The 25,190-nt window shown below is 39.7% G+C and overlaps 2 pseudogenes; one reads left to right on the top strand and one right to left on the bottom strand.

The window, feature by feature from the left end:
• The first annotated feature begins 32 nt into the window (after window positions 1-32).
• On the top strand, window positions 33-9,169 carry LOC122147379 (annotated as a pseudogene).
• A 154-nt stretch (window positions 9,170-9,323) lies between these two features.
• Window positions 9,324-19,181, bottom strand: LOC109066803 (annotated as a pseudogene).
• Window positions 19,182-25,190: the final 6,009 nt, after the last annotated feature.

Genomic DNA, 25,190 nt, shown 5'->3' with positions numbered 1-25,190 from the left:
AAAAATGCCAGCGGAGCCCAGAGGCAGTGCCCATGAACGTGGCTGACCTGCCCCACCTTCTCGCCATCGCTGTACCCCCCAGTGCCTTTAATTATGAGCGCCCTCGCCATTTCATCCAGTCCCTGCCCAGTTTCCACACACCTGACAGTGAGATCAGCAAACCCAACAACCTCAGTCCCCCGGCTTCAACTGCTGCTCCCTTACTGAGTCCTCCTCAGCCTGGACCTGCTCGGACGTCCATGTGTTCAAGCATGACTTTGATTCCTAAACCACGGCGCTCTCCAAACAATGAGAAACTATCATCAGCAGCTTTCCTCTCATCTGTCCTGCCTTCACTACCGAGCTCCCAGGCCAAATGCATTTCCACACCTCAGTCTCCACATCCCCGGTGCTCCCCTAGATCCCCCAGCCCAACACCAAAGGCCCAAGAACAGCCTCGGTCTCCTCCACCTCAGTCGCTGAATCATGCTCCTGCAACTGTCCCATGCGGGATATCTCCAGATATCCCGAAAACAGCTGCTCCACCTCTACAGCCCCCACCTGTGTCTCACATGACCTACACACCCAACACGTGAGTGTGTTATGGCTGAAATGTATCTTGAACAATGACGTGTATGGTTATATATTTAGTTAAAAATAACAAAAATACCAGTGTCTCCAGATCTCAAAATGGAATAGTTCACCAAAAAAATGTAAATTTGTTGAAAATGTCATCACCCTCAGGTAATCCAAGATTAGGATGAGTTTGTTTCTTCATCAGATTTGTAGAAATGTAGCATTGCATCAGTGTCTCAGCAATGGATGCTCTGCAGTGAATGGGTGCCATCAGAATGAGAGTCAAAACAGTTGATAAAAACATCACAATAATCCACAAGTAATCCACAGCACTCCAGTCCATCAGTTCACATCTGGAGAAGACAAAAGCTGTGTGTTTGTATATTATGGATAGAAGACTCATATTTTAGTTAAAAACGTCTTAATGCTGGATTTGTTTCATCTTTTGTCTTCTCCAGATGTTAACTGATGGACTGGAGTGCTGTGGATTACTTGTGGATTATTGTGATGTTTTTATCAGCCTGTTTGGGACTCTCCATTCTGACGGCACCCATTCACTGCAGCAGCATCCATTGCTGAGACACTGATGCAGTGCTACATTTCTACAAACCTGATGAAGAAACAAACTCATCCTGATCTTATATTACCTGAGAGTGATGACATTTTCAGAAAATTATCATTTTATGGGTGAATTACTCCTTTAAAAGAGAAACATTTAAGTAATACAATTTTCCCCATGGGCTGTTTTATAGCTTGCCAAAGCCAATCTTGAAGAAGAAGACGTTTCCCGAGCCAGCGTCTCGTGCCACAGATGAAGAGATTCAGGGCTCAAAAGATGCTCTTATCCAAGACCTTGAAAAGAAGCTTCGGAACAAAGCTCCTCAACAAAGGAAATTTTGCAGAAGACGTCATATGAGGACAGCGGATGGCTAGAAGATTGTTGGGAGCAGATAATGCTGCCTCAGTATTTGATCTTGAAAATCCATTCATTTCACAGCCTGCCACAGGTATTGTCATTTATGAGTTATTTGATGTTTAATGCAACAATTCAATCATTAATATTAGAGCTCATTAAGAGGGAAATAATATGCACCGTGATCATGATTTGCGCATGTGGGCAAGCTAGAATGTCTACAGAGAATTAATGTTTAGATAATAATATTATATCATAACTTCAGCAATACCACACAAATAAAAACTAAAAAACCCTGGTACTCAAAGAGTGTCAACTATGCTTTATTCCCCATTTGTTACCCTCACTCTAGCTGACTTCAACAGGACTATTCAAAGCCAGACCAAAACAGATACAGTCTCTCCATGGGCCTAAAATAGAATGAGCAAAATCCCATGTGCTCTTCAGCTTCCCCTATTCATCATGATGCTATTATTATAATACCACCACCATGTGAATATACACTAAGGCCTCAGTTCCTTTAGTTTGTCTGTTTGTCTATCTATCATGTTTTTTTAATGTTATTCAAGCAAATGTTATGGCACTATTCTAACAGCCAGGCTCTCCAGAGGGTCTCCAGCCTGGAGGAATATGGTAAATGTCATTTTAAAATAAGAGTATCAGTTTGGAGTTTGTCTCTGAAGTGCTTTCATCTTATTGTTGTGCATGTACACCTAACAGTTCTGGCACTTTTTGGAGTTAATAAATGAACACTGGCTGACATTAGTGAATGTGTCAAACTCTGAATGATTTTTCAGACGCAATCTAAGATGGACACACATTGTACGTGTTGTAGCTGATTGTCTAATGCTCTGAGCTCTGCCCGTGTTACTTTACGACTGCCCTGTTTGTCTGGATAAGCTTAACTTTGCATTATTGAGTTTAGTTTGGTTAGAATTCTGTTAATTTCCACCTTTTTCTTGCGCACAGGTCCAGAAAGAATTGTCCCGGAGGGGGACAGTACAGAGGCATCAACCATCCAAGAGAAGTGTTATGCTCCTCGTTTTATACAAGTGCCGCAAGATCTTACTGTTGAAGAGGGACGATTCTGCAGGATTGATTTTAAGGCAGTTATCATTTTTTATATATAAAACATCCTGTATAACATTAAGACGCATGGGTGTTTTTTAACCCACATTACATATGACTCCAATGCTTTGTTCTGGCCCTTCTTAAGATGAAATCTCACACACACAGCAAAGTTTTTTTTTTTTTATTACAAAAATACAATAGTAAAATCTTTACAAACCAACATTTAGCTTTTTTTAAGTTTTGCTTTTCTTTCTTTTTTTTTTCTGCAGGTTGTAGGTTTGCCAACACCAGATATTTCTTGGTATCTCTCGATGGAAACTCATCCGACCTGATGATTATCATAAGATGCTGGTGTGTGAGAGCAAAGCATCCACTCCTTTCATTATTGAAATCGTGACCATTCATCATTCAGGTGTATATGAATGTGTAGCGAAGACCCGTGCTGGAGAGAGCCCACTTCTCTCTGCGCCTGGATTGTGATTGGTGAGCAAGCCTTTTTGTTGCCTATATATTGTAGAGAATAAGAAGGTTGCAACATCACAAAATGAGGAAACAAAAAGGAAATTGTAGGGCATAAATACTTTAGCAAGGCAAGCTGTTTCCTGTGGTTATATTATGATGAGATAATGGATGTTATATAAATAAAATCGCAAATCTGAAGCTGCCATCATATTGCCGCCGCCACTAACAATATCAGCGGAGCTTGCCGTTTTTTTAGAAGTTGGTGTGCAGAAATCGGGTGGAAGCTTCATAAGTTTAAAGAAACTTTTATGGCGATATATACGTATATAATATATAGTCGTCTCTGTTCTGGCCACCAGAGGGCTGCCTCAGGACCAGAGAATTTGATCCCGAGAGAGTAATCACATTTAAAATGGTATTTAAATGTAAAAAGATTGAATTTTGTAAATCCCTAATACCTTTTCGATATGATGGGGTTGTTGATAATGATTTGAGTCATGGATTTGGAAATGGTCAACTTTTTAAACTACGGATTTGAAATTTTTTTTTTTATAAAGACTAGTATTGAGCAGAAACAGTACTTTTATGTATATTCATCTGTGGCCTCCTTTCTATCCTTCCTGCATGATGAGATCATTGTGAAACTGACTTTTGTTGGTTAAAGGGTCACAAGACACATATGTTGAGGACATTAAAATATACCATATAGGAATGATACTTATGCACTGTTCAAAAGAAACAGTCATATTTTGTGAAAAGTTTTCATAGACCAAATAGATGTACTTTTCTAACAATATATTGCTTCAGATGACTCATGGTCAGGGGAGAGAGCCACTCTGTGCTGAATGTGCATCTATTGCAGGTGTCCACAAACATCATTAAATAAACATAATTTGAATTCATTCGTACATAAGCTCAAATTGAAAATTCTGAGTATTGACTGATGGCCAAGTGACATTTTTATTTGGGCTTGTAATGTTGTATCTCAGGGTCCTCTGGTTATCTACAGGCACCTCTGTTCATTATATGACACAATGACTCTGAAAGTGAATGTAATTCTTTTCTCCGTATGTCCTCAGCTCAGGAGCAGTTGTGTCCTCCCACATTTGTGGTGAAGATGAGGAATTCTCGGGTTCTCGAGGGCGATGCTGTGCGGTTAGAGTGTAAGGTGGCGGCATCTCCAACACCTCAGCTCTACTGGAAGAAAGACAAGGAAATGCTGCGAATCGACCCCATGAGAATGAGGTCTGACATTATTGTTATCATTCACTTGTGAATGTGAGTGTGGATGCAAAATGTTTTCTATATAGACTACATTTTTAGCTCCCTTTCGAAAGGGCCTGTCACGTTGCATGAAACACTTATGGGAGACTCCTGTTTACACTGAATAATAAAACCTGATTTGTTAATGTTTGTGTAGCTGTATGAATAAATGGCATTTCAACCCGCTAAAACGGGTGGAGCCTTTTGCCTTTATAAGTTGGTGCCAAATGCCATTTTATCAGCATTTTCTCCTTCAGTGCAAAGATCATCTCCTTGCTGGACTCTGAAGAAGAAGAACGGAGAAGTCTGTTTAGAAGTCACGCTACAAGCATGGCTCATGCAGGGCACCCCTGCACGCTTCAGACAGGCACAGTGATTGCGTCACTTGCCTGGACTGTTTTTACACTGAGGCTGCACTTACGAAGACAGACTGCTCTCACTGCGAGAACATGAGTCTCATCTCTCTTCGCTTACGGATCACCTTCTTTCATGAGGGCAGCCCCGTTCCTACCGCTCTGCTGTTTATTGCCTCAAAGGGACCTCAAGGAAGAAACAGAGGAGTCAGGGTACTGAGCAGCCAGGCTCAAGTGATCTCACGCCAGCACAGGTCCCAAGTACTTCACTCTTCCCGCACTCTTCTCCCACTGAAACGTGCCATGAACGAGTCAGGCCTGAGTTCTGATGCCTTTAAAGTACTGTGCAGTGCAACTGTGATCAGCAAAGCCATGGCAAACTTGGTGGTGCTTGAGTGCCACCTCTGGTTGAATCCCACAGAGATCATAGATGAGGACAAAGTCACCTTCCACGACTCCCCAGTCTCCCCCATGGAGTTATTCGCCCATGCCATTGACGAATACGCAGAGCACTTCACTGCAGCCCAGAAGTCGTTGCAGGCCATGTGCCACTTTCTTCCTAAGTGCTCCCAGCTTGGCAGCTGTTTCAAGTTACCAGAAGGCTCCATCATCCCAACAGCTTGTGAAGCCTGCTCTGTCTCCCGTTCAGCCTCAGCCCAAAACAAAGCCTGAGCTCTGACAGGGCCCTCAAGATGGATAAACACTTCCCCTTTCCTAAGCAACAGGGCCCCTGCCCTAAAGTGACATAGGACCCTGAGCCGCAAAAGCCATCCCGATCTCAAAACAGAGAGGGTTAAGTTCTGCCGAGGCTGGACTTCCCACAAAGAAGTCTTGCACTTGCTCCCAGTACCCTGTTCAGCTCTGGACGATGGAAGCTCTGTCAGTGCTGGGCCCTCCTACCCACTCAGCATGTGCTCAAGCAAATTACCACTGTGATAGCAGACCCATAACTCAAAAGAGCACTTCTCCTCTACATGACAGCTCAAATGTCAGTCCCCTGCCTTTACACAGTGATCTGACACTCAAAAAACTCAAACCACTTGCTGCTCGGCAAATGTTACTCACTCCAATTCACTTGAAAACCCCTTGTTTTAGAGGTGTTATTCAAACTTTGGTACAGGACCATGATGCACATGTCCTCTGATCTGAAGAACAGAGTCTGTTTGCAAAAGGTGCCATGAAGTCCGTTCCGCAAACAAACAGCAAGTTAAGCTTTTAAAGCTACTACTTTCTCGTTTCCAAGAAACATGGTGGGCTCAGGCTCATCCTCAGTCTCAGACACCTGAACCATGCCATAATGAGATGCCTATTCAGAATGTTAACTTTGAAACAGATCCTTACGCAAGTATGCCCAGGGACTGGTTTTTTTTATCGATGGATCTGGAAGATTCATAACCAGATAGCCTCTCATCACAGACCATTCTTGAGATTTGCATTTGAGGGAGTGGTTTTTCAATATACCGTACTGCCTTTCGAACTGTCTCTGGCCCTGTGCACTTTTACAATCCGCATCATGAATTACATTGACTACTAGGATAGTGTTAACCAGGTCAGAGTGTGAACTCTTTACTCACAGGTCACTTTCTGCTCAGCCACCTGGAGCACCTTGGGCTCAAAAATCAGTTTAGCCCAGCGGTAGCTTTCTGATGGACAGGAAATGATGTCCACCTCCTCTGTGATTCCGCTGGGCCCTGCTTCATATGAAGCTCCTCCAATTTTGGCTCAAAGCCAGTGAACTGTCCCACGCTTCGTGTCTGGGACATCTTTGCCTCAAGGTGAACCACCACTGCATCAGAGCTGTGGTCCCTTGAAAGGCCCCTAACCTGTACCAGGAAGGCATCCAATTGGGACTGACCTCTGGGAGGAAGGTTGTCAGGGAGGGAGCGCTGTGGAAGGGCAGACTGGCATTTGGCACCTGGTCCAGTGTGAAGCAAAATCTACAACTTTAGCATCTGTCAAGCGAGTGAGCGATCTGCAAGCACTTTTTGCCTTGAGATTGGACCTAGCGACTGTAAAGTCATCCTCAAACCAAGACATGGCTATTTGCCTAAGGTGCTTTCCACTCCATTCAGAGAAGAAAAGGAAATAAATGGAAAGGAAGTGACATGTGGCCAAGTATGGTGTCCCATACTTGGAAGTTGTGCTCTGCATTTAACCCATAAAATGCACACATACAGCAGTGAGTAGTGAACAAACACATACACACTGTGAACACACACCCGGAGCAGTGGGCAGCTAATGCTGCGGCACCCCGGGGAGGCAGTTGGGGGTTCGGTGCCTTGTTCAAGGGTCTCCCCATCAGTCGTGATATTGAGGGGTGGAAGAGAACACTGGTTATTCCATTCACTCCCCCCACCTACAATCCCTGCCGGACCTGAGACTCAAACCCATGACCTTTGGGTTCCAGTCTGACTCTCTAACTATTAGGCCATGACTGCCCCCAACAGGTTTACAGGAGGTAACAGGAGAACAGGTTATTACCATTCTATCTCTTCCGAACACAGAGGATTTTGCGCTTTTATAACATGGCACTACTGAACGCAGTCTGCATTAGTGTTTCATGCAAAGTGAGAGCTTGTTTTGAAAGGGAATGCTCTGGTTACTAATGTAACTTAGGTTCCCTGAGAAAATGGAAACAATAGTTGCGTATACAACCATGCTATAAAGATACACTATTCGATGACTGCCGCTTATCAGTCAAAAGATTCTGATGGAATGGCATTCAGTGCCAACTTATATAAGCAGTCTGCTCTGCCCGTTTTGGCAGGCTGAAATGCAATTTGTTCATGCAGTTACATGAACGTAAACAAATCAGGCTTCAGTATTCAGTAAACAGGAGTTACCCCATAGTGTATCACACAAAGCTCATTCCCGTTATCTCAGGGAACCAAGGTTATGTTAGTGACTGAAGCGATATTGCATATTATTTAAGATATGAAGATAAAATATTTTATACTTTTTATACACTTAAATTACAAATTTGGTCGATTTTTGTGTTTAAAGACAGTTGAAGAAAGGAATAATTCATACAAAAAACAAAGATTCATCATTTACTTTCCTTTCTTTTCCTGTGGAGCACAATTTTTTTTTTTTTTTTTTATAGCTGTTTTACATTATAAAGTTATTTTGTTGAATGTCCTATACCCTATAACATATGAAGAAAAACAAAGGCACCATAACAGAAGTCCAAGAGGAAAATTCAATTAAAAAATGGTTATTTCACAGAAAATTTCCTATATGAAATAGTCTGATTTAGACTTTACAATCTACAAATTTTCATATATATATATATATATATATATATATACTTTTTTTTTTTTACTCTAGTCCAAAGCACTAACAATATATTCAGAAACAATTTATTTAATGAAATAGAACACAGAAAAAATAAATAAACGCAACAGGGCGAGAATGGTCAGGTAACATGGTTTCTGAAGAACTGAGTTTAAAAAACACACATTCCCATGGATTTTAGCTGCACAGAATAGATGTCCTTGGTAATAATACTTTAGATAGATTCTTCCATTTACTTTTTAAAAACTGATTTAACACATTAATATCTTGGACAGTTTTTTTTGCTAGATGAGTTGTATTGATGTAGTCTTTGCAGATGTGTGCATTTCCCGTGACGTTTGCATGTTTGCTGTCAGTCTTTCTCAGGACGGTTCAGGAAAGCAGTGTTTGGTCATTGATCCAGTGATAAAGTCTGATGCGGGCTGGTACACTGTATCTGCCACTAATGAAGCAGGCATGTCCACATGCAACGCCAGGCTAGACGTGGGCAGTAAGTGCACTTACTGTGTTTTTACTTTGCGTAGTTTATGTTTGCAATTATTCCAGGTCATCTCTCAATTATTATGACCTCACAAATGAGTTTAAAATGTCTTTAGATGCGACACAATTATTGAATTATTTTCTGTTAACCTGATTGCCTCTCAGCCTAAAGTGTGCCTGTTTTCTCGTAGCTCGACTGAATAAGTCCTCCCCTCCTGTCAGGACGCTGAAGAGTCTTCCCATCTTGAGCCAGTTTTCCACATTAAGCACAGAGCCTGTTCCTCATCACACCGCCCCACTACATGAGAGCGAAGAACTGTAGACACTCGTGTTGACATGCATTATGTAGTATATGTCTCTGTAAATGAGCCAGCTATGCACTTTATCCAGTGTCTGCCTGAGGAATGACTGGATGTGAGAATCAACACACTCTCATGGTTGATTTGGTTGGATATGGATTACCAGTCTCATGTAAAGCTGCGTATTTATCTAATTATTTTAGTTTGTTCAGTTCTGCATAAACTAGACTAATGCTTTGATTGCTGTATTTTGTTGTTGATGCCATGTCTCCACTGTGGAAGCTCAATATGTGTGCACTGATACACTCGGAAACCACATGATGATCTTATATGTACTGAAAACGATATTTGTTGGAATTTTTGCTACTAGTACAAAGAATTTGATCAAATGTATTGATTACAGTCCTTAACGCAGATATCATGTGTTAAATATGATGTGACATGAACATTTGAGTAAAGATCTTTGTGAAAACACTACAGATTTATCTCTAAGTTATTTTTTCCCCGTCATGACATACTGGACATAACACTAACTATATCAAAAATGAGACACCTGCCAAAAGACTAAATCGAATCCACCACACTTTCCTCAGCTTTGACTGTGTAGATGGAAGTTTAAGCAGTTAGAAAGGCTCTTTTGCAAAAGGTTTATTACAGAAACATTCTATAAACAACTTATGAAAAGCCAAGACAGAAATATTTTGTTAATCATAACCATGTGGATATATAACGCCATCCTTCATCACATGATTTCTGAACCTTTTCAGTACAAACGCTGTATCAGTACACAGGACTCGGTGTGACAGCTACAGAAAATACAGTCATGACAATAAAACATTGTACACATGGCAAACTACACAGATACAGTGCATGTAAAGAAAGAAGATCCACCCACTCATCACAACACAGTTATGAGTACTATAGATATGGCAAGGAATGGCTGAAGACCACCGTCAGAGATCCATCACAAGAGATCACCTTCAGATCTCCACATCACTCTCTTTATCATTATCATGGTCACCATCGTAAAAACTCATTGGCAGCTTCAGGCCTGTGATGAAACAGAAGCAGCAGTTACCATCTCTTCTCTATCAGTGAAGACTTTTAAAATCTTAATGATAACAGAAATCACCCAATGTCAAAGTTGACACATCCTTGAATGTTTGGATTCGTTTTACAGACACACAAGGTGACACGCACAGGTTTAAATGACGATTAAAGTTTCATTTGCACACCTATGGCTTTTTTAAATAGCAATCAGTGTCTGTTTAAACAGTCGATGAGTTTGTCAGCTCTCAGCGGTGTGGTGTGGTTTCAGGGAGCACAAAATGACAATACTGGAACAAAAGTGAGCTGCCACAGAAAAGTGACGAGACCGAAACAGAGCTTTCTGGTCAGCATTAAGTGCTATATTAAGAGAGGGGTCAACGAGGCACAGTCACAGCTCCTAGTCACCTGGAGAAGTTGTCTTCTGACCCTCGCTCATCAGGATCGGCCCTCGTCTGGTCGCTCATAGCTCAGCAAGTCTGAGGGAACGTCGTGGATCTGAACGCTTGGTGCGTGATTTAACATCTTCAGGTTCTCAAACACTGTCTGACGAATCTGCTCCAAATACTAGAAAACACAGGTCATGTGCTGGTTACTGCTGATCACACCTTAAAGAAATATAACACACTACACTTACTTTCACACTTTTCCACATATATAATAAGAAGTGTTAGATTTTAATGATGTTTAAATTTGACAATTTTTAAAACTATAACTTTAATTTATGAACCCTGTCCTAAAATATTCATATGCCCCATTGATGTGAAACACCTCAGATCAGAAAAAAAACAACAACATAGAAATGCTTAAATTTTGCAATTGTCATATTTCTAAAAAAAAAAAAAAAAAAAAAAAAATTTTTGAGAATGTCTTAGTATTTGATTTGTGTCTTTGCTGACATGAAGAACACCTGATGATCATGTGATTTGAGAAGTTGCTGTATCTGAATCTCAAGCATTTCTAATTGATTTTTCATTATGCAGCACTTCTTGGTTTTACACTTTTCAAGATCCTCAACTTGTTATTTCCAGGTTTTAAAGAGGTTTTGAGTGTGTACATGCTGACACAAATGAACTGTCAATGTAAAGAGAGTTGTACACACACACACACACACACAAAAAAATGTGAGTAAAAATGCATACTTGTCTAGAATTTTGGTTTTCTATCCTTGTGCTGACATCTGGGTGAAGTGTGAAGTCTGGAGCAAAATATTCAAAGTATTCTGTGCAGAGGACAAATACAGTGATGAGGAGCAGTGCATTAGAGGACAACAATTCACACTAGCACTAGATAACACGTAACAGCAAAACACAGAGTGTCTTCTCATGTGACACAGATGCTGTCTTACCACTATAGGGCAGCTCATCACCACTAATGGACTCCTCAACCAGCAAAGATGTTTCATATGTCCTAAAATCACATCAGAAAGAGTCAGAATACTCAAACATTAGCAGCACTTACAGCTTAGAAACCCACCGTCTCAACATACACAGCCTTCTAAATGAACACGACAGAGGAGAGATAATGAGGAGGAAGTAAGAGAAATCACAGGAGAATATGCAAATCCCAGCGTTTGAACAGAACAGATGGAACGGTACACTGCAGTGCAACCTGTTTTACTGATTATTATTAGTGATGCACCAACATTACAGACTTTTTTTTAAGTTTTAAGTGGTTCTCTTAATGTATTAATGACAATATTGTTCCTTACTGTGGTTGAAGATTTTTGTCATATCACCGTTTAAACAGGAAGCTGCTAGAAAGTGGTAAGTGATGACTTTGAAACGAGGTTATTATTATTAAAAATGTAAGTGTACTTGACAACAAAACCAGAACAAAGCCTGTGTGTCAGTGACAGAACTGAACTGCTACTCATTTCACATCAAGACTTTGGTGAAAACAAACACTGTAGACCTCAACAACTCCTTCCTCTTCCTCTTCTGTAGTGAACAGAGCAGTGGAATGATAAACATACCAACATCGAGCAACGTTTTTCTCACAGTGTATCCTCCTCCACCCCCAGAACAAGCAGCGGGATTTTGAAGCTCTTCACAAACTCCACACAATCTCTACAAGTACAAGTGTTTAAACAAGATTATCAAACATTTCACAAAACAAAAAGATGACGTGTGTTAGATTAAGGAGTCTTTTTTTTACCCGTGTCCGCGTATGCTGAGATTGAAGCATCCTAATCGATCACAGCCCAGAAAAACCTCCACACTGCAGACAGAGCACAGAGATGAGCACCGGAGACACCGAAGAAAAAAAAAAAAAAAAGAAAAAAAAAAAAAAAAAGAATTGAATTGAATTTTGAAAAAAACCTTTATTCACAATAATTCACACAACTATTACAACAGAAAGGAAAAAACTAAACAACACACTTTAAAGCTACACACCATAACAAATACATTCAAGCCTCCCAAAAGAGGGGGGGGGGCATTACAAAGAAAAAACTAATTCATCTTCAGAAACAACACACAATGCTCCATTACAACACCAAATCGTCTCAAAAGTAGACAAGTCATCCATAGTTTTATAAAATTTAAAAATCAATCACCACTCTTGATTTCACCAACATTAAAAAAACCTCGGTGATGCTTTGGCAAGGCTTTTGCTCTATTTTCCTTTTCCTACTGGTATATATTGCCAATTTTGCTTGCCCCAAAACAAAATTCAAAAATTTGTACAGGTATACCTCTTGTTCCGACTATATTTTAAAACCCAGAATAAAAGTTTTTTCAGAAAAAATCTCTTTACAACAGTTAAACATTTCTTTTAATAACGTAAATAACAGTTTGTAATCTAGAACATTGCATAAAAGCATGAAAAACTGTTTCCCTTTGAAAACAAAAGGGACATTCCGAACTAACTTCTGGATTTAAAACAGAAATAAAAGAGTTTTACAGCAATGATACCATGAAGGATTCTCCACTGTAAATCCCCTGCCCTCTTTAATAATGGCGGCTTATACAGAGATCTCCACTCAGGTTTTACATTTTCATCTAGCCCAAAAAAAGAGCGCCATGGTGTATCAACTTTTCTTTCAAAATATGTCTTATTAAAAGCCATAACACAAGCTCTGTACAACAAATTACCTTTAGTCGACAATACTAAATCCAACCACAAAGATTGCCAATTCTTTAAAACCAAACCTGTACATCCATCAAGATTAGGTAAAATCTCTAGACAGGGAAAAAGGTCCTGAGCATTGGGAGGAGTATGTCCCAGAGTTGTAATCTTTTAACATTTGGTTCTCTTCATCTGTGAGAGCTGATCTCAGTTTAAACAAAAACAAAGGAAACAAGACGAACAGATCTAATACCCAAATGTTGAGATGCCATCTCTGCGTTCTCCAAATTTGGGCCAGCCAAAATCAACATCTGTCCTAAAGTGACAGCCCTGGATTTTTGGAGAGCAGAACTGAGCCCATTTAAATTACAATTGTTCGTTATATCCAGACGTGCTCCAAATATCAAAGGTTCCTCTAACAGCCAATGAAGAGAGTATGAGCTTTCAGTCTTTTGAATCTGAAACAAACTCCACACTTTAAACAGGTTTTTATAAAAGTATGGCATCTTTGAAAAGTCCATTTTTAAAGGGTTCATCAAAAAGAGATGTTTATCCAACCCAAACCCCCCAAAGTTTTGCAATATAGCAGAGGCAGCAGCCCTCCAACTCACATCAGACGCACCCATCACAATCTCTGTAGAAACTGCAACCGAAAAGCAGCAGTTCTGCTTTGTAAATTCATGAGTCCTTGTCCTCCTTCTTCCTTGGGCAGGTATAAAATACTCTGTTGTACCCAGTGTAATTTGTCCCAGAAAAAGTCCACAAGCACAGCTTGAATTTTTGCTAGAAGTTGCTTTGGAGGATCCACACAAGCCAACCTGTGCCACAGAGAGGAGGCAACCAGATTGTTTACAACAAGAACACGTCTTCTATAAGACATATTTGGAATGAACCATTTCCACTTTCCAGACGCCCCTTAATTTTTTTCACACACCCCCTTCCCAATTTTTCTGTTGAGTTACATCATCACCCCAAAAACACACCTAAATATTTAATCCCTCTTTTACCCCAAACTAACCCATCAGGAAGATTTGGTTTGCCATCAACCCACTGACCAACCAACAGTGTCTCACATTTTGTCCAATTGACTTTAGCAGAGGATAACAACATAAAATCTCTAATTAATTTAAGTAAAGTTTGTACATCATTCTGCCCACTAATTAAAACCATCACATCATCAGCATAAGCTGACAAAACAATGTTATTTTTACAACTGGGTAAACATAAGCCACACACCTTTTGTCTTATTTGTTGTAACAATGGTTCAATGGCCAAAGAATATAGCATCCCAGAAAAGGAGCATCCTTGTCTTATACCCCCTTGAACCTGGAAAGGAGCACATAAGCCACCATTTATCTTCAGTACACTCTCAACTTTACTATAGAGTACTTTGACCTTGTCTATAAAATCTTAACTAAAACCAAAAGCTCTCAACGTCCCCCAAAGATAGGAATGTTCGACTCGGTCAAAGGCTTTTTCTTGATCCAAAGAAATCAAACCAACATCTAACTTTAACAACTTTGAAACTTCTAATACATCTCGAATCAGTGAAATGTTATATCAAACACTGATCTACCACGAACACAATAGGTCTGGTCCGGATGGATGACCTCATCCAATACTCCAGCCAATCTGTTAGCTAAGGCCTTGGAGAGCAGTTTGTAATCGCTGCACAGAAGTGAGATGGGGCGCCATCTCAGTGAGATCTCCTTTTTTGGGTATGAGGGTGATTATCGCTCTACGACAACTCAGCGGCATCATACCTTCAGACAAGCTGTCATTCAGTACCTGTAGTATATCCACTCCCAGCTCCTTCCAGAATGATTTATAAAAAATCAACTGGGAGACCATCCACTCCTGGAGCCCTCCCAGACTCCATGCCTTGAAGGGCCTTATGCAGCTCTCCCAAGCTCAACGCACCTGAAAGGGCTGCATTACCCTCTTCAGACATCTGGGGTAAGGAAGTGAAAAAGGCATTTCCTTCATTATTCTCCGACTCAGACTCACTTCTGTATAGATCCTGATAAAAACCAACTGCTCTCCTTCGAATATCAACAGGTTCTACTAACAACCCACCTTTCTCAGAGCGCAAAGCTTGAATTAAACGTCTTTGCCCATTCTTTTTCTCAAGGCTAAAAAAAAAATTTGGATGGCGCATCCATTTGGGCTATACTCTGAAATCTTGACCGGACCAGTGCCCCTTGTATTCTATAGCCCAGCAGATCATCCAACCGAGCCTTTTTCCTTAACCCAATTTCTAAATATTGATTGTCTCCAGTGGATTCCGCCTAACTGTTGGCATTCATTTATTTCAGTTTCTAAATTCTCCAAAGATCTTCTTATCTCTCTAGTAACATTGTGAGTGTACTGCTGACAGAACTGTCTAATTTGAACCTTGCCAAAGTCCCACCACTGTTGTACTGACTGAAATTTGTGCTTTGTATTTCTGTATTCCTCCCAAAAAAAACTAAAAGAGCCCCTAAAAAACTTGTCACTCAACAGAGAAGTATTAAAATGCCAGTAAGCACTTCTAGGTTTGAGAGAACTTAACATGAAACAGCATTGCACCATTCCATGATCTGAGAAGCCTATAGGAATAATTGAACATTTATTAAAAATATTAAGATGATGCTTAAATCCATAAACTCTATCCAATCTAGCAAACGACATTACGTTATCTCTTGTATGAACCCATGTGTATTGTCTCTCAGTTCCATTTAATTGTCTCCAGATATCACATAGTTCATACTTCTTTTATTATGTGGATGAGCCGTTTTTGGGAAGGCAAGTGAGGTTCAACGTGGTTTCTGTCTAACATATGTTCAGTACAATTAAAATCACCCCCCAAAAATAAATACTCTTCAGAAGAACAGGTTTGCAAGATAGAACATAACTAAAAAAAAAAAACTCCATCCTCTCAACTGCAGCAGTTGAACAATAAACAAATAAAAACAAACACACTATTTTCAAAACAAGCTCTTACTTTTAAAAGTCTGCCTTTCACGATCTCCTCAACGACATATGAAATTGGACTAAAACTTTTTGCAAACAAAACAGCAACTCCAGCACTTATAGAAGTATGATGGCTCAGTACAGAAGTACCCTCAAACTCCCTCGCCCAATCAGCAGCATTTTTTACATCACTGTGTGTTTCTTGCAGTAAGATAACATCTAGGTTCTTCTGTTTTCATCACTTCATTCAACATGGCTCTTTTCCTAATGTCTCTGGCACCCGTTTCACATTCAAGGTAGCCAGGCGTATTTCACTCATAACAGAAGCAAGCAAAAAAAAGAAAAAAAAAAACAGCCTTTCAGCACACAAGAAGTCATAAAAAAGTGGTATCTCTTACAAAACATCATCATGCAACTCCTTGTCTAAATTCCTTACAATCTTCTTCAAACGATACACTTCTCTATTAGTAAAACAACCTTCTGCCATTAGGCTTCTCGTTTTTTCAACAAACTGCTTGATGTCAGGGAAATATTCTTGAACACAAACACCTCTTTTGTTTTTTGTTGCCTTAAGAAACATCATTTTATATCCTCATGATCATAGCTTCGACCAGAAAACACACTTTGAGAAAGCACTACACTGGAGTCAGACAACTCACTATCACTTTCAGTCTCCTGATCCTCACTAACTTGTACATCCATTTTTTTGCAAGCTTTTTCATCCTGCAATTGACCAGGTTTTTTCCTTTTTTTGGGCACTTTGAACATATTGTTATCCATCTCTGTGACAACACAATCCACCTCACATACACTCTGCAACAACGGCAAAGTCATATTTTCTGCACCATCAGATGATTTTTTGCCTTCTGTGTTCCCAGAAAACTGTACCCCCATTCACTTTTCCATCATTGCAAATAGTTGTTTCAACGCATGTCATACCTGAGTGCTCTAGATGCGTCGAGGTTGAACCAGCCTCAGCGAAGCCAGCAGCATCCAGCCCCTCACCGTGGGAATCCTTACCCGTGTCCGCCGACTCGGCCCGGCTCACCCCCGGCGCCTCGCAGTTCAACAAAACAGCCTCGGTTGCTTCACTCGTACCGGGAACGGAATTAAACATTACTTTCTTTATTAGCTTCGGTTTCCTTTAATTTATCCGGACACTTTCGAAACATATGCCCTGATTTACCGCAACCGAAACACTTTGCTTTCGCAGTTGTAACAAATATCACGTAGTCAAATCCCTCAACTCGAAAATTAAGTGACAATTCTAACTCGGCATCATCTTTGACGACCATACATGCGAAACGCCTAAAAGAAACAACGTGTTTCAAAAGAGGGGATTCACTGCTGATCGCAATCTTTTTGATTGGGGATACCAGTTTTCCGTAACGAGACAACACCTGAGTTAATATTTCATCACTAAGAAAAGGGGGAACGTTGGATAAAGTAACTCTTTTAGATGGTAGTAAGAGTGGAAACACAGTAACAAACTCGTCGTTGATCACAATTCCATGCTCAACTAATTCGTTTGCTTTTTCAGTACTGTTGAGGAAAATCACCATGGCATTATTCATTCTAGAGGCAGATACAATACATTCATGCCCCACAACCACTCCGACAGCCATGCAACATTCCTCAACACCTGCAGCGGACGCCACTTTAACCGCATGGCGCCGCGTGAGTGAACCCAATACCTGCGCAGAAGACAGATGACGAGGGTACAGACTGAGCAGTCATACTCTGACTATAGAGACGGGCAGATATCCACAGCACTGGTTGCCCAGAGAGAGCCGTATCTGCCCTTACTTTAATCACAGAGACACACTTCCTCACCAGCTGCTCTAACTATGAAGAAATTAGAAATAAATTTGATCCCAAATTTGAAACACTTTACCCTGACTTCAAAATGTTGAACAAGAAAACACAACTTCAGTATTTATTAGGTGAAAAAACAAGACTGTATCTTACTAGCAGCAAGATACATTGATGCCTGTCACAAAAAGAGGGAGGAGTCAACAAATAAGTGATGCGCCTACACACACACACACACACACACACACACAACAAACACACAAACATACACCACACACGCACACCACATTGAATTATAAATTGTTTTGAAGAATTTTAAATGTTCTTTGTTCTACTTTTTAAATGTAATACATGCATGTATATAGAGTCAATGTAAACACTATGCTTTGGCAATACATTGTAAACATTTGTCATGCCAATAAAGCACATATTGAATTGAATTGAATTGAATTGAATTGAATTGAATTGAGAGAGAGAGAGAGAGAGAGAGAGAGAGAGAGAGACAGAGAAAGAGAGAGAGAGAGAGAGAGAGAGGGACATCGAGAGACAGAGAGAGAGAGAGATCTCACCTGGAGAACGATACAGGTGGGCTGGTAGAAGTCCACCACCTGCTTGATGACCGGCTGAAACAGGTGTCTGTAGCCTAAGGACCACGCACACAAACAATCCTCAATTTGATGAAAATGCAAAGCTTCATTCTTACATTTGGAGCTCAAGTAAATGTATCTTGATTTAAGGATGTTTAGATATTTGTACTGGATAAATACACTCTTCAGCGTTTAAATGTCATGAGTACTTCCCGCTCTGATTTAAGACTTTCTCATGTCTTGAATCAAGACTTTTTAAGACCAGCAGAAGCCCTGAATATGTTCAGAGAGAATAACAGCTACTAACATAACCTGATAATAACTTCATCAAAGTCTCTGTCCATTTGTCACAACAGTACAAGGATAACTATTATAATATCATGACTAGGCTCTGGAAGTTTAATTCTAAAGCCTCATATATGAATATTTAGACAGTAGAGTAACTCACTCTGGTCATCTATCCCGTCTCGCAGCGGGACGTTCAGGCAGTAGTAGCGGCCGCTCTCAGCTCCCACCTCATACATATCACCTTGATATCAGCACACAACACCACTATCATTACCACGATTCAACAACAGCCTGTACGTCTGTGAACATCAAGCTCCTTTCTTTTATAAATGTATTATGTACTAGTCCTAGTTTTTTGTTTGTTTTTCCAGACAGTAGGAACAACATACCAGTTCCTGGGAAAAAGTAGTTCCCGTATTTGTGGAAGGATACGGTCATGACTCTGTCTGTGAGATAAAACGCTTCCTGAACACCATCACCGTGATGAATATCAATGTCAATGTAGAGCACGCGCGGATGATACCTATCAGACACAAACAATACAGATATACGCTGTACCCAACGTGTCATGATAATTATATAACTATGGATGAGGGTCATATTAAAGAATGTCATTTCTGCATCACCGAACAAAACTGCGTATTTGGTGTGATGTCACTTCCTCTCCATCTCTCACTTACTTCAAAAGTTCAAGAATACTGATGACAATGTCGTTCACGTAGCAAAACCCAGACGCCTGAAAACAGAAAAAAAGGTCATGTAGAGGCTTTATATGAACATGAGTTGCTTGTTAAAGCAGGTAATGGTAATGGATTATGTTGTGTTTCTTCATCTTTGTATTGATCCGTGAAAATAAATGCTCACCTCCAAACTTTTTTGCATGATGTAAACCTGCCGGCCCAAGTTTTTATGGCAATGTCACATATCTACGCAGTGAACAACTGAATTAGTCAAAACCGTCACAAACAATGCAGGAACTCTATACCAAGCATAACATTTTATATTTCATTTTTAGTTATCTTGTTTTCACAGTTTAAAACAGTCCTCATCTCACATTTCAGATACAACCCCAGATCAGAACAAGATGGATCTGTGACTGAATCTGTGATCTGTTAATGAGCTTTCACCTTTATTTAACTGAAAAAATGAAGAAAAGATTTCCAATACTTTTCACTGACCAAATAAACAGCATTCTGTAAATATAAACAAACTCTGATTTTGATTGCTGCAACACAGAGGCACGTTTAACACTGCGTCACATCTACACAGAAGTGCACCGCACTCTCAACAAAACAGACGGCTTTAGCATCTAATCATCTAATATTAAACCTCTTTAACATTATTAAAGTAAATAACGAGTGACTGATACAGTCTTAGATTATTTTGTTGTTTTCAGAATGGCTATAAATGTCACACAAAATACTTAAACTCAGGTTAGACACTTTTAAGATTGAATAAAACACAAAATCAGTACTTGAGATTGTCAGGGTCATAGTTTGTATGTTGTGGTTCCAGGCTGGTTAGGACAAAAACTGCGATTAACCCCTCACTGTCACTCACATTTTTAAACATAGATTTGTAAAGTGCACGATCCAAGCTTAAATTTTTATAATTCATGCACAAAAACATTTTGTAACATGATATTGATGTACCATTTTCATGGTAATGCAATGTCTGATTTTAAAAATGGGTTTCAAAGGATGAATTTTGAGATTTTATGTTTTCAGGTGATATATAATTTCTGATTATTTCTAAAGTGTGACAGAGAAAAAAGCAACAAGTGAGACATTTTTTTTGACAAGGTCAGAACTCCTGTTATGATGTAGATTTTTGAGGGTGCACTCCTGTCATAAATTAAACTATTCTTTTCCTACATAATTTTTAACAGATAACATTGATAAAATATCTATTTAGGAGTCTTAGACCGTTCCAGTGATATATAGTTTGTCATGATTAGATTAGGATTTAATTGTAATATAGTGAAGTAAATGTAGGCGTCCCGTATACGAGGCGGTGACAGATAACAGTGTTAAACGTGGAAAAGATCCCTTTTATCAACAACATCCATCAGATTCTTGATTCAGCTGCATTTATAAAACGGGTTGATATCAAATGCATTATTTTCAGGAAGCTCATAATTGCATGGTTTTGTACAATGCACCGGGAGAAGGCGTCATCCACAGCATCCGACCTTGTGATTTAACTGAGTCGCTCCTTGCAAAAGCCCCAAAGCACCGGTGTACCTCGAACAGAAACTCTCGAACAGACCTGGAAACACAGGACTGAGAACAAAAAATACGACCATTATTATTAGAAAGCCCTGATTTAATACACATTTAAAAGCATAGCAATGGAATCTGCTGCTTACTTTCATTAACATTCATTAAAACTTCACTTGAAATCCCATGCTGATATGTTAACGCAGACCTAGACGACCGGAACGCTTCTGAGAAACAAGGGGAACTCACCAGTCGTAGGGTCCTAAGCCTGTTGAAGGCGTTGAGGGCTCTTGGTGAAGCCCTGCATGTTGTTGGGACTGACCTTCTGCAGGAAGTCGATGTAGTCCTCCGAGTGGAAGCGGCACATGTCGTGCTGGGACGCCCTTGTACGGCTTGAACAACCTGCACAAGAGAGCTCATGAGGTTCTGACGCCCGTGATGCACCGCCACACTAACAGACTGAGCATACCATCATCTTCTTGTACAGTCCATAACGCAGCACAAGACGTGTGTGAGGGACAGCCGGTGAGGCTTCGATGGGGTGTCCAGCACCTGCAGCCAACAAAAACACAAACTCATCTCCTTCCCCAAAATATCACATCCTCACAGCTAACACTCACAGGTGGTTGTCTATTACAGTTTATTCTACTGTAGCCAAATTCTGTGATAAAGATCATACAGGTATTAAATCTTACATGGGCTGCCTTCTTACACACAAAATATTAGAGCTCCTACTAGACACAAAAGGTTTAACCCCTTAACTGTCACCCCCCCATTTTTTAAAACAGGCATTAAAGTGAACTTTCCAAACTTAAATTGTTGTATTTTATGAACACTTTGGAATATAGACCTATAGGTCTCTTTTTAAAGAAGAGAATTAGCAGTTTTTGGCAAAAGTGGAATTTTTTCAAAAAATTTAAGTATCAAAAAAGTTATAGAAGTTTAAATGTACTGTAATAAAATGCACTATATTCATTTTATTTTATTTATTTAGTATTATAAATATTTTACATAATAGGTTTTACTCTAAAATTGGTATAAAAATTAAAGCCTTGTGTCTAAAATAAGTTATGTTCCAAATATTGAAGTTGATATGAAAAAAATTGAGGTTCCTGTGAGATTTTATTGAGGGCGTCATACCACAAACAGCCACTGGGAGCCATGGGAGCAAAACTACTTTGAATTCTGTTTAATGAATTTTTTCCCTAGATTTCTGTCAATTTTAACTTCTATACTCAAAATAACCCACCAAATATAGAATCCTGAGACTCAGAGCTTTCCAATGATATGTTTGTTGACAAGATTATAAAAAAGTTTTGATTCTAAAAAGACCGTAATGCATTTTGTAATATGACACTTGAGGGGGAGGAGACCGCCATAAGATTTTAAAGTACCATTTCCATGGTAACACGATGTCCGATTTCAAAATGGTTTTAACAGGGTGAATCTTGGGCTTCTAAGCTTTCAAATGATATATATAAGTTATGATGATTACTAAAAGATTTTATAGAGAAAAAGACACAACAAACAAAAGAAGCGCCAAGCGTCCCCCAGGTGGGAAAAACAGTGACAGTTTTTAAAGGGTTAATGTTGCTCAATATCGCTCATCTTTAACATTAATATAAGACTTACATTGACGGAAGTCCTCCTCGCGCGTAACAATAACCTCCTGAATTCGACTTTTTCCTCCAATAACAACTAATTAACCCAAATAACATTTTTGTGTTTTAAACTAGCATTGTTTCAGAAGCCGGCTTCTTGTTGACCATCAGTCGTGTCTCCGTGTTAGCTGTTAACTGAAATGATAGTTTTTGTGTCATATCAAGTGAAATGCAGAATAAAATCACGAGTTGTGTGTCCTGATGTCTCTAAACATGTAAACAGTGTTGATCCGGAGTGAAGTCACTGATTAGCGCGGATGCTAACACACACGGCTCAGTCCTACCGTAGTGGAAGTTTCCCACATCCGGGTCGTAGAAATACGCCGTTCGGTTCGTCATTTCGTCGCGGTCTGGATACAAAGGGCTGTTTCTGACACATAATGAGAGAAAGAGGTTTATATATATATTTACTCCCTGCACCTCACTGTTGCCATCTTCATTACAGAACCGGAAGTACTCAGTCGCTCTTGCTTCGTGGCTGCTGCTGCTGCTTGCTGCGGAGTTTCACAGCGCCACCTGACCATGCTGCAGCTCTTACAGGTTGTTTGGAGCATAAAAAATAAATATTTATTATTAGTATTAAAAACACATAATTTGAATGACCTAGGACTGCCGAAGTGATCTCAATAAATTAAGCTTTGTTAAAAGTGTTTTTTAAACGTTTTAAAATTTCATTTTGTGTATTTGTTTATATTTTAATAGGGCTGTCCAAAGCAAATAAATATTTTAATTAATCACAATCGTGCCAATTATTTTGAAAGATCATTTAAGTCCAGTTGTTGTGTTAAATTAGAAAAGCGCTGAATAGATATTGCAAAAACAAGTAGGTTTAAATTTAAATTAAAATTACATTTAAAAATTTAAAGTATTAAAGTATTAAGTATTAATTTAAAGTAGGTTTAGAAATAAATATTTGATTCAACATACAAAAAATAAATAAATATATATTAACATATGAAATTATTTTGAAAAAGAAAGATACGATACTCCAAATATGAAACTAAAAGCGACTAAAAAGCGCTCAGTAGGTAACGGCGAATCGTTGTCTTAATGAGTGAATCATTCGTTCATTCAACCGATTCGTTCGAACAGCTGATTCATTCAGAAACGAAGCAAGCGATTCTCATTATGAATGGGACACGGAATCATTGGCTCAATCGATTCGTTCAAAAGCGTGGATTCATTTAGCAACGACTCCCTGGCGTGTGTTTGATGATTAGAGACGCACAACAGTTCTGCTAGGACTTTATGGGTAAATTTAAGCTGGCGAAGCTGGCACAAAAACAGACAATATTGTGACTAAAATTTTCGAAGAACATTAACTTACTGTTTACTGAACTTTGTAAAAAAAAAAAAAAAAAGCGATAGAAGCTTTCAATATTCGCATTTGCAATTGTGCAGATATTCGGATTTATTGGGTATTAGATGATTTGTTAATTGCATTAAATAGATTGCACTTTAAGTGAAGACCTGTTTTGTAGGTTTTGGTTGCATTACACAGCGTTCTGAGCAGCAGCGTGTAGCTTTCTTCTGTGAAGCGACTGGTTCAGTTGGATTCAAGGTTTTGAAAAGCTTTGCTTTCTCCCATCACTTCCTGCAGCCGGACCCTAGATGTGCTGACGGATTCAACCTGTGCTTACATACACTCCTAATCATTAACGTCTCTGCTTCCAGTTGTCATAAACGAGAAGACGCAATCTTGTGTTGATTTAGTGGCATTTATGTTTGATAGTACTGGACCGGGCCAAGGCAGTCTGAATGACATTATTGCTGTTAGAAAATGACCCGTGGGACCCCACAGTTGGTTTTTTTTTGTTTCCACAGGCACTATGTGGCATGTGTGAGGAACAGAAGAGGTGGAAGCTGCCCTGCGTTTGTTTTCCAGTCTCATCTGATCCGTGTCCTCCTCCTCTGATCCAGAGGACTCTCTCTGGACGGTGGGCGTCTCTACACCAGACTCCCTGTGTTTCTCCACCCCAGGTCCCACCGTCCTCATTCACTCTCTGAGGTAGACTGGCTGAACAGCTCCTGACAATTCAGACAAACACCCAGACCGATCACCATCTGACTTACCTCCACTGCTTGTCTAAGAGTTTCATCCGTGCGTGTTTCCTCACCGCGCTGTTTCTGTCTGTCTTTGTTTTTCACAGCTTGATCAGCAGGCTTCTGGGGAAGCTCTTCAGCTTCGAGAACTTCTGGTTCCTTCTGGCGTCTGCAGCTCATTCTCAAGGAACTGCACTTCGTCATTCTGTGGAGCAAATCACCCATTTTAAAAAAAAAAATACATATTATATCTAAGTCAGATTATATGTTGGAGTACTGTATGAAGTATAGTTACATGATTAAAGATGGCTAAGACTGCGGGCACACAGCTTTCATGCTCTGATGGACAATGCGAGTGTATATATATACTTTATGAAATCAGCTGTAAAATATTATATTAACCCCCACTGCTTCAAATGATTCAGAATTTCAGATTTATTTTCAGCGTTGCATAGGCAGTCAGCAGTGGCAGCTAACATGACCATACAAATCCACATAAATAAAATGAAAAATGAAAATAATCAACCGTTTCATCTCATTTTTATTTGTAAGAAATAACTGAATTAACCAAACTCAATAACATAAAGGAGATCCCTCGCGCACAAATGATGTCACCTGAGGTGCCACTTGAGTGTCAAGGTATTCCAATTTACAGATGTATTCCTTTGATTCTTTAGTCCTCATTGCCTTTCCTTTGTGTCACTGATGTCTGCTACCAAATTTGCATGGCTTGGAATGTAAATACTAGGGATGAGCGAGTACAGCATTATCTGTATCTGTATCTGTACTCGGACTGGGTGGGGCCTAACCCGAAAGTGGGTG

Source organism: Cyprinus carpio, chromosome A14, assembly GCF_018340385.1.
Source record: "Cyprinus carpio isolate SPL01 chromosome A14, ASM1834038v1, whole genome shotgun sequence".
NCBI classification, from domain to species: domain Eukaryota; kingdom Metazoa; phylum Chordata; class Actinopteri; order Cypriniformes; family Cyprinidae; genus Cyprinus; species Cyprinus carpio.
Note: the sequence above shows the minus strand (reverse complement) of the source record. Positions and strands in the feature narration are given on the sequence as shown.